Source organism: Ovis canadensis, chromosome 20, assembly GCF_042477335.2.
Source record: "Ovis canadensis isolate MfBH-ARS-UI-01 breed Bighorn chromosome 20, ARS-UI_OviCan_v2, whole genome shotgun sequence".
In the NCBI taxonomy this organism is placed as follows: domain Eukaryota; kingdom Metazoa; phylum Chordata; class Mammalia; order Artiodactyla; family Bovidae; genus Ovis; species Ovis canadensis.
This window is the reverse complement of record NC_091264.1, coordinates 64,696,196-64,708,485: the sequence shown is the minus strand read 5'-3', so window position 1 is coordinate 64,708,485 and position 12,290 is coordinate 64,696,196. Positions and strand designations below refer to the sequence as shown.

Below are 12,290 nucleotides of genomic sequence, written 5' to 3'. Positions count from 1 at the left end.
CCCAGTGCAGGCAAAGAAGCAGACGACGTTAAAAACGAGAGCAAAGCACGAGTCTGCGGGCGAGCAGGGGACACAGCAAGTGTGACCTGCGGACTCTAGTGCGAGGGTCTCTGCTTGTCCCCGGGGGCTTTCTCCCGGGCCAAAGGGAGACCTCACAACAATAAATCCCCAAACCAAGTTCAAATCAGAGTGCCGCAGCCCAGCGGGTACTCTCAGCCTTCACACACACACACACACACACACACACACAAAACGCACATCTGATACAGAGTCTCATTTACACACTGTTCCTTGCGTGGAGACGGCACGATTTTTGTGAGTTTTCGCGGCCAACTTCGGTTTCCGGCCATGAGTTTAATCCATTTTAATTCATTATTTTGTGCCTCCAGATTTCATGCATTTCCTAGTGACGATCACCCTGATCCCGACCTCTCCCCTCTGCCCCTGCCCTCCTCCTGCCCCTGGGAAGGGGCCGTTCCCAGCCACACAGATGTCTAAGCTTCACAGGTGAGGCCTCAGGGGCTTTGGACATCCCGCTTTGAGTCCTCTTCTGTCCTTCATGGTGAGTGTCAAGCTTCCTACCAAGTTACACTCTTCTTAAGGCCCCCTGGACCGCCACAGAGTTACACAGTCTACCCACCTCTCAGATCTTTTTCACCAAACCTGTGCCCCTCCAATGAGTCTGAGGCAAACCCCTTTCATCTGGACTCCGTGTGTTGATACAGACCTGAGATCACAAATAACCTCAATTATTCTTCGAGTCCCCTACCTGGACCTGGGCCCCTGAAGGGACTTCAGCCACCAATTCAGCGAGGAAGCACCCAATGGCCACCAATAGTCATCTGTCAGGGGCCGAAAACATGATGTGTTTTGCTTATTAGCAACTTGCCAATGGTTTTCCCTCTCGAACTTAAATCTACCTGGGTTTTAAGGAGTTCTTCAGTACTACGTACTGGGCTTTAGAGATAAATGGAGTATGAAATGGCAGCCCACGGCAGTAATCTTGCCTGGAGCACTGCATGGACAGAGGAGTCTGGTGGGACATAGTCCACGAGGTTGTAGAGTCGGACACGACCGAGAGACAAACACGTACAGATGAACACACAGCGCTCAGGGAGGCTGACTGCCCAAGGGATGCACCTCACTAGGCCAGAGCTGGGCCTTGCATCCATGCCTCGTGGCCAGAGCCCCGGGCTGCCTGCACTGGGGGGCTGAGTGGCATCCAGGACCCCACCCTTCCGCCCGTGAGACAGCCCATCGCACAGGAGCAGTATCGGGGCCCAGAGAACAGCAAGCAGAGCTTTAAGCCCGAAGCCACAGAACAGGCCACAGGCTGGATGCCCTCCTGGCAGGATGCCTGGCTCAGAGCAAACACTCAGCAGATTTCTGTGTAACGAGGGCATGACTTAACGAGTGACTGGGGGACTTTGTCCAGAGAGCAGCGAGGAGGAGGTTGTTTGGGGACAAGAGGCATTCTTGGCGTGTGATCCCCGCCTCCCCCACTTAGACTTCTTGGTGGGGATAAAGAGACTGGACGTGACCCCTTCTCTGGGTGACAGTCACCATGGGTGTGAAACCAGAGACTTGGCCCAGATCACAGGCATTTCCCGGAAGGGTTCTCTCTGGGCCTGGACCCTGCCTGGGGACGGTGGGTTTGCTATGGTGCTAAAGCCTCACGACTCTGACTTACTGCCTGCTTCCAAGGTCCTGGAAGGGCTCCGGCAGGGTGTTCACAAACTCACATCCTCCTGTGAAATTTGCCAAGCTCGGTATTTTCTGTTTATTTTTTTCAAACGTATAATATCCTTCTTAGATATTTAGGAGGATAAAAATACAGAGTCAACCTAAGAATCAAACATGCAGTGAAAATAAAGTGCTTAATGAAAGGGAAGTGCATCAATACAAGAGAGATGTGGAAAGAAAGGGAAGAAAATCGGTACACTTACCTTCTCCAAGGACGTCCCTGCAACTGCAGGCAGGAAGCCCGCCTCTTCCCACTCAGCCACCCCCCACGGCCCTCTTTCTGTGGATGGCACGCCAGGGCTTTGCTAGGATTCTCTGAGGGAAGCTAAGGTGGGGATACATTTAGTCTGGACTTGGTATCATATCTGAACAAGACTGGCAGCTCCTTCCAGGTATAGTTAAGATTCTGCCAGCCACCCAAGTGCAGGTTAATGGCTTCCAGAAGGAAACATAGAGTATTCCACTTAGAGCGAGATTCTAAAAGATTGGAAATCATCTTTTAAAATACAAACCGTTACCTTGAAAAGCCTAGATGACCAAGTCAATGTTAGTAACGACCAATGTTCAGCGTTTGCTCAAGGCCTTGGTTCTCCAGCCCCGCCCCGCCCCGGGGAGCTCCCCCAAGTCACTGGCTCCAGCTCCCTGGAAGAAATGTGATTTTCTCTTCTGTTTCCTCCTTTTCTGCTCTCCTAACCCCCCACCTGGCCTTTTTCAAGGTGGCAGGACTTTCTTTTTATAGCTTATTTTCTTTAAAATGTGCCTCTAAGTTTATGGGCTTAAAAAACTTGAACACTATATTTTTATTTGACAACATAGAAATGTTTGAGTTTGATCATTGTGCTAAACCTTTCTTGTGCCTCAGCTGGTAAAGAATTTGCCAGCAATGCAGGAGACCTGGGTTTGATCCCTGGGTAGGGAAGATCCTCTGGAGAAGGGATAAGGCTACCCACTCCAGTATTCTGGCCTGGAGAATTCCATGGACTGTACAGGTGCAATCCATGGGGTTGCAAAGAGTCAGACACGACCAAGTGAATTTCACTTTCATTTGTGCTCAACGCTTCTGTTCTTATTTGCAATAAAAGCACAGTGGATCTGAAGAGCAGGCTCAGCTTAGCCGAGCAGAGAGAGTGAAGGCCGGAGACCTTTGTCTGCCTGTGTAAAGGCCCTCCAGTCTGCTCTGGAAAGAGGACTGCATGGACCAGTCTGCACTGACCAGCAGGCCATCTCACAGCACGATGTCATCTGGCTCTGCTGCTCTGCTATTTTCATCAGCAGACATCAACATGTTTCTTGTATATTTATATTTTTTGATGTATTTCCATACTTGCCCTGGCTGTCAGCAGGGGATGCTGACGCCTGTGACCTGAGCCTTCATCAGCTCCCCCTGGAGGAACTGGCTCCCTCCCCGCGGTTTCTCCCCGCAACTTCGGAGGAGAGATGCTCAGCAGGCACCAGGGCTGGTCCCCAACTCCCCACGTGGGCCCCACGTCTCCTCCGTCTCCTGCTCCTCCCCTTCTTGCCTTTGATTATCACTTCTCAGGCTGTTGAGCATGAGAGAGACGAATCTCACCCCCTTCTGTATTTTGGGCCCTTTTCCCTGACTTAGAGCTCAGTCACACCCCGCCCTGCAGTGAAGTCCTGGGTCACAGGAATCTTCCACCGCTGCCCCCAGGCTTCCAAGGACTGTGTTGCAAAGGGGCTTCATGACGCTGGACCCTGGGGACTTGACAACTTCTGGCCTGCAGTCTGGCCCCCAAGTGCCTCTCTGGCCTCGTTCCCTGCCGCTCAAGCTCTGTGTAACCATCACGTGAGCAGCTCTGGGGCCGGGGCGTCGGGCTTGGAGGACACATCTAAACAGGAGCAACCAGACCCCTGTCTGCATGGAGCTGACGGTGCAGTGGGACAGACGGACGGTAAACACGGAACTGCGTAAATCATCGCTCGCAGTCGTGGGAGGCACAACACAAACAGAGAACAACGGTGAAGACTGTACAGTCTGCTCCAGAGAAGCGCAGCACGAACAGTGGCCGGCGAAGTCTGTACACAGTCTGCCCCAGGTCCTGGCAGAGTTTCCAGCTCTTTGGAATTTCCTTTATCGAGGAGAGGGTTTCTGGTATGCTAATAAGGTGGCCGGGGGGTGGGGGGTCCCCAGGGAGCTTGGGTCGGAAGACCCACAGCGGGACCGAGGGCTGCTCTGAGCGGCCCGCGCTCCTGGCCACCGTCCTCACCGGGATGCCAGGATCTCCAGGGAGGGACGGAGCCCAGTGCCTGCTGTCAGCAGGGACTGTCCTGCCAGGAACCACAGGGCGGCCTGAAGACCCCCGGGGGTTAGACGCCCCACCCAACCTGGTTCTCCTGCTGCAGGGAGAGCTTTCCTCCAGGGTCGGAATATTTTTCTGAACTAAAACGAAACAAAGCATGAGAAACCGCAAACACACACAGAAACCCTCTGATGTCCAGGCGCTGAGTGTCCACGGGAGTGTCCGTGTCTGTCCCTGCGTGCTGGGAGCATGACCGGGGGCAGAAGTCCCATATTTGGACATGCCTCCCCCCCAGCTCTCCCAGGAGACCCTGGGCGTAAACACGCCCCTGTGGGGTGCAGATGGGGGGTGACTCGATGACCCCAGGCGGGCTAACCCATCCTTTAGAGGAGGTCTCTACTTTCACCCGCATAGTCCTGAAAACACACCCCCGAGTAGCTTCCCCTTTGTGGCTCCCCTGGACCCCCGAAGGGCCAAAGCCTCAGGTAGCCAGCCACTCAGATCAACAGAGAAGCAAGTTTGGAAGCACTCAGACAAGCTTAGGTAAAAAACTCAATTTGAATCACATACAGTAATCCACAGATCCCCAGCAAAGGAAAATCTGTTCCTTTAAGGAGCTTTTAAGGCCAGGATGGACCTGGCACCCACTCCCACCTGCTGTCCTTGGCCTTGTGATGGATTCTTGCCAAGATTGGAGGGACGTGGCTGATACGCCTGCTACAAGCCAGTTTGTGGGCACAGCTACCTGACTGGGGCTGAGCTCAGACCCTGGGATCTGGTGGCCTGGTAAGGACTGGCAGGCAGTGGGTGGCAGGGGGCAGTGAGGACGGAGGTGAGAGGTAATCTGGAGACGGGGTTTCACGATGGCCTGATGGTGGAGGGGACAGAGGGCCAAGAACAGTCCCCACATTCCTGGCTGGAGATCGCTGGGAACGGGCAGGTTTGCAGGAGGCGAGGGGCGGCTGTTCTGGACGCATTAAGCTGGAGAAGACACAGAATCAGAGGAGAATTTGTGGGTGACTGGGGGCCTGAACAGGCACACGGGCGGGGCGGGAGGCTCCAGACCTCCCTGATGTGGTTCAGAAAAACCCCGCCACCTCGTCAGCTGAAGGGTTCACATTCGTCTGGGGCCTGGGCCCCACGTATTTTCAATCTCACGCCCTCCAGGCTAGGACGAGGACTTGCAACAAAGATCTGTTTCACAACTACCACGAAGACATTTCACAACAAACGATGGAGAAAGCAAACTCACAAGACGTCCTGGCAGACCTACGGCCAATCTGAGGTCAAATACAATCTGGCCTTGGGAGCCAGGCCTGGGGGACAAGTCCAGCCGCTCCCGCCACTCCCGGATCTGTCCGGGGAGCGTCCGTGGGGTCACTGCTCTCCCCAGAAAGAGCCCTGAAGTCAGGGCAAGACACAGATGCCATCAGCGAGAGGGGTGGGGCGTGTCTCCTGCCCATTGCGTCTCAGTCCTCTTGTTTACTAGCAAACCCACACCGCACACGCCAATTCATCGTCCTGAATAATTGATCCAGCGCGTTTGAATAATTCAGGCTCAGCTGGGACCCACGGTGGAGAAATCCTATAGTCCTTTGGCTTTCTCTCCCTGTGTGACAAAGCAGGGGAGACCAGGAACCACCCCCCAGGGAGCCAGCCGGTAGGTGAGCCCCCTCCACCCCTGCGTGAACCCCCTCCACCCCTGCGTGAAATCCCATTCCTGCGTGAACCCCCTCCACCCCTGCGTGAACCCCCTCCACCCCTGTGTGAACCCCCCCACCCCGAGTGAGCCCCCTCCACCCCTTCGTGAACCCCCTCACCCCTGTGCGAATCCCCCACCCCTGCGTGAACCCCCTCCACCCCTGCATGAACCCCCACCCCCGCATGAACCACCCCACCCTGCGTGAGCCCCCTCCACCCCTGCGTGAACCCCTTCACCCCTGCATGAGCCCTCTCCACCCCTGCGTGAACCCCTTAACCCCTGCGTGAACCCCTTAACCCCTGCGTGAAGCCCTTCACCCCTGCGTGAAGCCCCCCACCCCTGTGTGAACCCCCCCACCGCTGCGTGAACCCCCCCACCCCTGCGTGAACCCCTTCCACCCCTGTGTGAACCCCCCCACCGCTGCGTGAACCCCCCACTGCTGCGTGAACCCCCCCACCTCTGCGTGAACCCCCTCCACCCCTGCGTGAGCCCCGTCCACTCCTGCGTGAATCCCCCACCCCTGCGTGAGCCCCCCCACCCCTGCGTGAGCCCCCACCCCTGCATGACCCCCCGCCCCTGCGTGAGCCCTGTCCACTCCTGCGTGAACCCCCTCCACCCCTGCATGAGCCCCCCTGCCCCTGCGTGAACCCCCTCCGCTCCTGCGTGAACCCCTGCCCCCCTGCGTGAGCCCCCGCCCCCGGCTGAGTGACAGCATTTCGCCCTTTCGTTGCAGGCCGGGCCTGGGACGGGCAGCTTCTCCCGGTGGGCGTGGCTCTGGCTCCCTGGATCCGCGTTGCTGCAACATCTTCTAAATTCCAGAACATGCTCTCTTTGTGAGGGGAGCGAGATTTTTCTAGGGCTTTCGTAGGGAAATCCCATGAACAGAGGAGCTTGGTAAGCTACAGTCCATGGGTCGCAAAGAGTCAGACACGACTGAGCGACTTCACTTTCACTTTCACAGGGAGATGGGTGTCCACGGCCGTGGAAAGGAGCAAGCCCTCCCTGCGCCAGCCGGTGAGGTCTCACTGCTCGCTCCCCCTCACTGCTCTGGGACAGGCTGGGGAAGAAGCTGGTCAGCAGAAGCGCGGCTGCTCGAGGCCACGCTCCTGCTCACGGGCTTTGCGGGTGCCGCCCCCTCTCCCGGGCTCTTTCCTGCCCGCCCCTTCCCACTCGTCCTCCTTTCCCATTTCAGCTCAACCGTCTCTGGCTCAGGAAAGCCCTGCAGACCCTGGGGCTGCCCGAATGTGGGCAGCAATGAAGATTTCAGCCCACACACGTCGGCCTCCAAAGCCCAGAAGCTTTCCTTCAGCTAGCGGCAGAAGGAAAGGAGGACTTCAGAGGTCGTGACCGCAGCTTCCAGCTTTATCTAAACACACATCTTAGTGTCCTAGAAACGACCCAGAGCTGCGAGCTGCGAGCTGCGGGTGAAGCAGAGTGAGAGCCCCCCTAGCCTGCTTGCCCTCGTCTCGCGGGCCCCAGGGCAGAGCCTGGCACCCCATCTCGGCTTTGCTAAGACCAGCCGGGGACCGTGCTCAACACTATTTCAGGGAGGATCCTGGTACTGTCCTGACACGGGACCCTGTCCTCACCCTGCCCACAGCCGAGCCCTGGAATCCGACCACCAGAGCCCCTTCCTTGGGGTCTGGAGTTTGGTCCCTGGTCACACTTCGGATCCCCAGGGAAGGGATGCTCCTTACACTGTGATGAGGGTTCTGCACCTCAGAGTAAGGAAGCAACCAGGTGGCAGGTTCCACCAGGGGAAGGGAAGCTGGGAGGGTTTGATGGAGAGCGACTCTGCCCATGAGAATGCGTGGGGGGTCAGGGGGTCACCCAGCAGCTGCACCTCCAGACAGCGACGGCGCAGCCCACAGCCACCTTCGAGCCTGCACTTCTGCCCGACACTGAAGACTGTGCTTCTCTGGGTTTGAATATGATGAACCAAGCGGATTAAATCAGAGCAAAGTGCCCGTCACCCTTTTCTTCCGTATTTATCTCCGTGCTGTTCCTCGGGCGCATTTCTTACACATGCTGTGTGCTTCCGTCGGAATCATCCACGAAAGCGTAAGAAATGCCCGTGGTCAGGTCCGTGATCCGCCCAGCTCACGGCCACTAGCGCAAAGCCTGGCAATACCCTGCGCCTGTTGGACGCTTCCCCCTGAAACCGGCTGGGAACAGCCCCTCAGCAAAGCCTACTACGAATTGCTCCTAACACGGGTGTCCAGTAACAGACTCCATCACCTACTGGCCACAGATTGTTTTCCAGACACTGCTAAGCATTCCCATGCTTTCTTTCACTGGATTCTTGTAACAGACTGTGAAGAACCTATGAGCACCCCTCTTTCCAGGTGGGCAAACTGAGGCACAGAGGGCTCCTGGGACTGGCTCTGAGTTACCCTTTGGGGGTATAGCTGAGATGTGAACCCTGTCCACCTGGCTCCAAAGTACAACTGCTGCCTAGGGACTCACTGCAGCGACTTCAACCCTTATCACGAGCACACGACTGTTAAGAGGAGAATTCCAGCCAGAGCCACTTCACTCCTAAACGGTAATAACCGTCACGAGCAGTGATTAACATCAGTCATAGCACTTGAACCTGTTCCAGGTGGAAAATCAGGGCAGCGAGTGACGGCGAGAAACGATGGGCTTGGCGACCTCGTGTGCGAGGAACAGCCGGGCTCCCGAGAGGGCGGGCGCGTCCCCGGCATCCGGCTGCTCGCAAATCTTCCAGACCCCACACCCCCCGGGGCCTGCTCAGAGCTCATTTTGGAAGCTGATTACCAGGGCGATAATCAAGTAAATAGTGGAGCATATTCAGGCTCCTGAGGTTTTCGGAAAAGATTTGTGAAGAGAGAATTCTCTGGGATATTCCGTTCAATTTATCACCAGTTTCTATTCAATGCATTACCCAAACTGGTTTTCACGTCCCTACGCAGAGCTGGCCGTGCAGAATGGATTATGTGGCCTCTGAACCGAGGGCTTGGGGCCCAGTGAGACACAGGTCTGTAAACAGAACATAGAAGTAGCGAGCCCACTGGTGACCAGAAGCCCCTCATGGTGATGGTGGAGGATCGGCCGGCCGTGCCGCTGGGCCCATGCGTGGACAGGGCTCTGGCCACGGGTGGGCTGTGGGAGCGGAGCCCTGCCGGACAAGGTCAGGAGGTCCGGGCTCAACACAGAGCAGTGGGGTCAGGCAAGGCCTGCAGGTCTGGGGCCTGGGGGCCACAGCACACCCAGTCCAGGCTCCCCTGGGGCTGGAGGGGAGGCCACCAGCCCACAGCAGTGACGGCACCCAGGTCAAGGCCCCCCTACTGCGGGGAGGAGCCCCCCAAACCTAGAGGTTTCCCTGGACGACCTGGGACCTTCCAAATCCACACTTGCCTCTGGCTTCTAGTGACCCAGGAAGCCAAGCAGCCCGGGGGCCGGCCAGCCTCAGGGGCGGGTCCCGCCTGTCCTCCTCCGCAGACGCGTGGACAGAGCCCGTGGGTTGCACAGCTGCACGTCCTCATTCCTTTCTCTTAGTTTCCTTCTGGGGAAGCGCCGGCGCGGCCATCCCCCACCACCACCCTGTGCCCAAAGGTCCAGTGGAGCCAGATTCCCGAGGGAGCAGACACTGCCCGGCGGGGGCGGGGGCGGCAGCAGGCTAACCCGCCCGGCCTGGGGGGAGAGGAGGCCCCACACCCTCTCCCCTGGGGGGAGAGGGGCTGGGATGACAAGCGTGAGCCTCCCGCGCCAGGGCTCTGAGCTCGTCTAACCGGATCCCAGGGCCCCTGAGGGGCTCCTGGGCCGGGAGAACCGCTCAGCTCCTGTCTGCAGGCTGAGCCCAGGCCTGAAGAAAGCAGCTCTGCTCAAGTGTGCGCTGGGACCAGCCTGGACAGCAGAGACCACCCACCCATGTGTCCCCCTCCTGCACCTACATGGCCAGGAGGGGCCGCAGACTGGCCTGTGAGCTGCCCGCCCTGCCAAGCTCCCTGGAGACTGAGCTGTCAGGCCCCGTTTCCGCACGTTCAGGCCCAGAGGTGCGTCTCACGCTCGGCCGCGGCCCTTACCTCCCTGTGACCACAGTCCCTCCTGCTCACCCTGCCGCCTCCTCGGCCTCCCTCACGCTCTGTTCAGAGTTTTCCACCCGCTGGATGATGCCTTCCCCTCCCCTGCTCCCCGCGGTGGCCTCCCGGCCGCCTGGAGGCTGGTGTCTTCAGTCCCCTCCCAGCATCGCAGCCTCAGGGCTGGGAGGCCAGGGCAGCTCTGCCTAAGTGCTCAGAGCACCGACTTCGTGGATTGTATTGAAGTCTTCTCTCTGCAAAACAGCAGGCTGACTCAGTCAAATCAACTCCACGCATCAAATTATAAAAAATAAAATAAAATAACCCAGTGGGAGGCGGATGAGGCTCGATCAGACCTCTCTCAGTGAGTCAGCGTTTCGAGTCACGGGAGGACTTCGCACTCCCGTCATCCAGCTGTTCCAGCTTCTCAAAGCCCTACTGTTGACGTTGTGTGTTTCCATCAAATGCTCGAGAAACTGAAATGGGCAAAAATCACTCTCCCTGTGGGTGGGGTAGGACACCAGAGGGGTACCTGGTCATTAAGCTCCCTTTCAGGAAAGGACAGCAAACAGTTCCAAAAATAAAAACGTATTTTCAAAACCATGAAGAGGAGGTGCAGCCTGCGGTCAGCAGCAGCCATGTCCCCGGGCCCCACACACTGCCCAGACCTGCTTCTCCCGGAAGAAATGGACTTCAGCGGAAGACGCCCGTGTCCTCGACCGGAAACTGGGTGACCGGCGGCTCCAAACCCACCAAAGAGCCTGGAGACCGTAGCGAGGCCAAGAGGCACACGAAGGGATGCGCAGCGTCGATGACGATGGGAGAAACGCAAATCAAAACTGCAGCGAGGCATCACCACTCGTCAGAATGGACGTCGTGAGACAGTCTACAAATAATAGACGCTGGAGAGGGTGTGGAGACCGGGGAGCCGTCCTGCACGGTCAGTGGGGGATGCAAGCTGGCGCAGGGTCTGGTGTACAGCAGCGACTCAGTAACACAGAAACAGCTAGTCTTTTTCAGGGTCTTTTCCAACACAGGTTATTACAAGACACTGAGTATAGTCCCCTGTGCTACATAGCAGGACCTTGGTGTTTTCTCTTCTTTATGCAGTGGCTTAAATCTGCTGACCCCAGGCTCCTAATTCACTGGTTGACTTTTTGTGGTCTCAGGTGTTGTCCATCAACTCTGAAGTCTTGATCCCAGGGGCATTTACACTGGTATTTGATCTAATTTCTTCCCTCCCTCTCCTCCAATGTCCACACTCACGAAACAGGTTCAACTCACCGGTGGACTTCCCCACTCACAGGGGCATGTGGACCAGCGAGTGGACTTCCCATGTCCACCTAAGCCCTGGGGCATCAATTCTCTGAGCTGACAGTCCAGAAGCCCGAAATTCCTGGTTCTTTTACTTGGTCGTTTCTCGTTACTTTTGCTTTTTGCAACATCTCTAAATTGGGGCACTTCACATAGAAAGTCAGATTCCCAGCTTCTGCTGAAGGGCTGGGTGGACTGGCTGCTCTGTGCCCACGACACCCGCGTGACCGCCAGCTTCCACACAGGGCACGAGCCCGAGTCCCCACCGCCCACAGCGGCGTCCTCACCAGGAGTTTGCACGGGCCCCGTTTACTGCTGCGCTTGAAAATACTGATGTGTACGCCCGCTTCTTCCAAATCTGGGCACGCAACAAATGGGCCTGGAAGATCATATTTTTCCAGGAAAAAAAAAAAAAAAGGAAGTCAGAGAACGCTGTGATGTATTTTATAGGAAAACATGCAAAAATCTGACCCTTACCTTAGAGATCTGGGTGTATGCTGACTGGAAAACAGTGGAGCATTCTGTGTGAAAGCTGCGGTGGGCCTGGGGAGCTGAGCCGGGCCCCGAGAGGTGACACGGTCCCCATGAGCTGAGGAGCTAAGGGAGCTGCCCCCGCTGTGACCCCACAGCTGGGGAGAAGCGCCCTGTGGAACATGGATAACGAGGGAGATACCCAGGAACGAGCGATTGGAACTTGGACGCTGATCGACTGAGTGTGGTTGATTCTAACCCTGTCAGGAGGAGACTCCATCCATTCAGAACTGAATTTGACCCCCAAGAGAGGAAGGCAGCTGTTGACCCCGTCGGCCACCCAACTGCCTATTAGGAAGCGGGCTGCCTTGACCGAACGCGGCTGGAGGCCAGTGAGGTGCGGAGGCCACGGGAAGGCCATCTGCTGCCCACTGGGTCACAGGAGGGTCTTCCCGGGGCCGCCAGCGGGGAGCTCTCAGGAAGGGGAGACCCAAAGTCAAAAGCACACACACCGCCTGTTTCCTTTTCCAGTTTAGATCCGCTGGCGAAGGGATAGGCTACCCACTCCAGGATTCTTGGGCTTCCCTGGTAGCTCAGCTGGCAGAGAATCAGCCTGCAATGTGGGAGACCCGGGTTCGACCCCTGGGTTGGGAAGATCCCCTGGAGGAGGGAAAGGCCACCCACTCCAGCATTCTGGCCTGGAGACTTCCGTGGGCTGGGTAGTCCATGGGGTCACAAAGAGTTGGACACGACTGAGCG

The 12,290-nt window shown here is 57.2% G+C and overlaps 1 long non-coding RNA gene across 3 annotated transcripts; it reads left to right on the top strand.

Moving 5' to 3' along the window:
• The first annotated feature begins 3,295 nt into the window (after positions 1-3,295).
• Positions 3,296-11,536, top strand: LOC138425269 (uncharacterized). 3 transcript variants are annotated; one of them, XR_011251142.1, is made up of 5 exons: positions 3,569-3,856; positions 4,619-4,790; positions 5,172-5,664; positions 6,440-6,720; positions 6,899-11,536. It is a non-coding gene; the product is annotated as an uncharacterized lncRNA (long non-coding RNA). The 3 variants fall into 3 exon arrangements; XR_011251144.1 differs by having other exon boundaries at positions 3,702-3,856; positions 4,587-4,790; XR_011251143.1 differs by lacking the exon at positions 4,619-4,790 and having other exon boundaries at positions 3,296-3,856.
• The last annotated feature ends 754 nt before the right edge of the window (positions 11,537-12,290 follow it).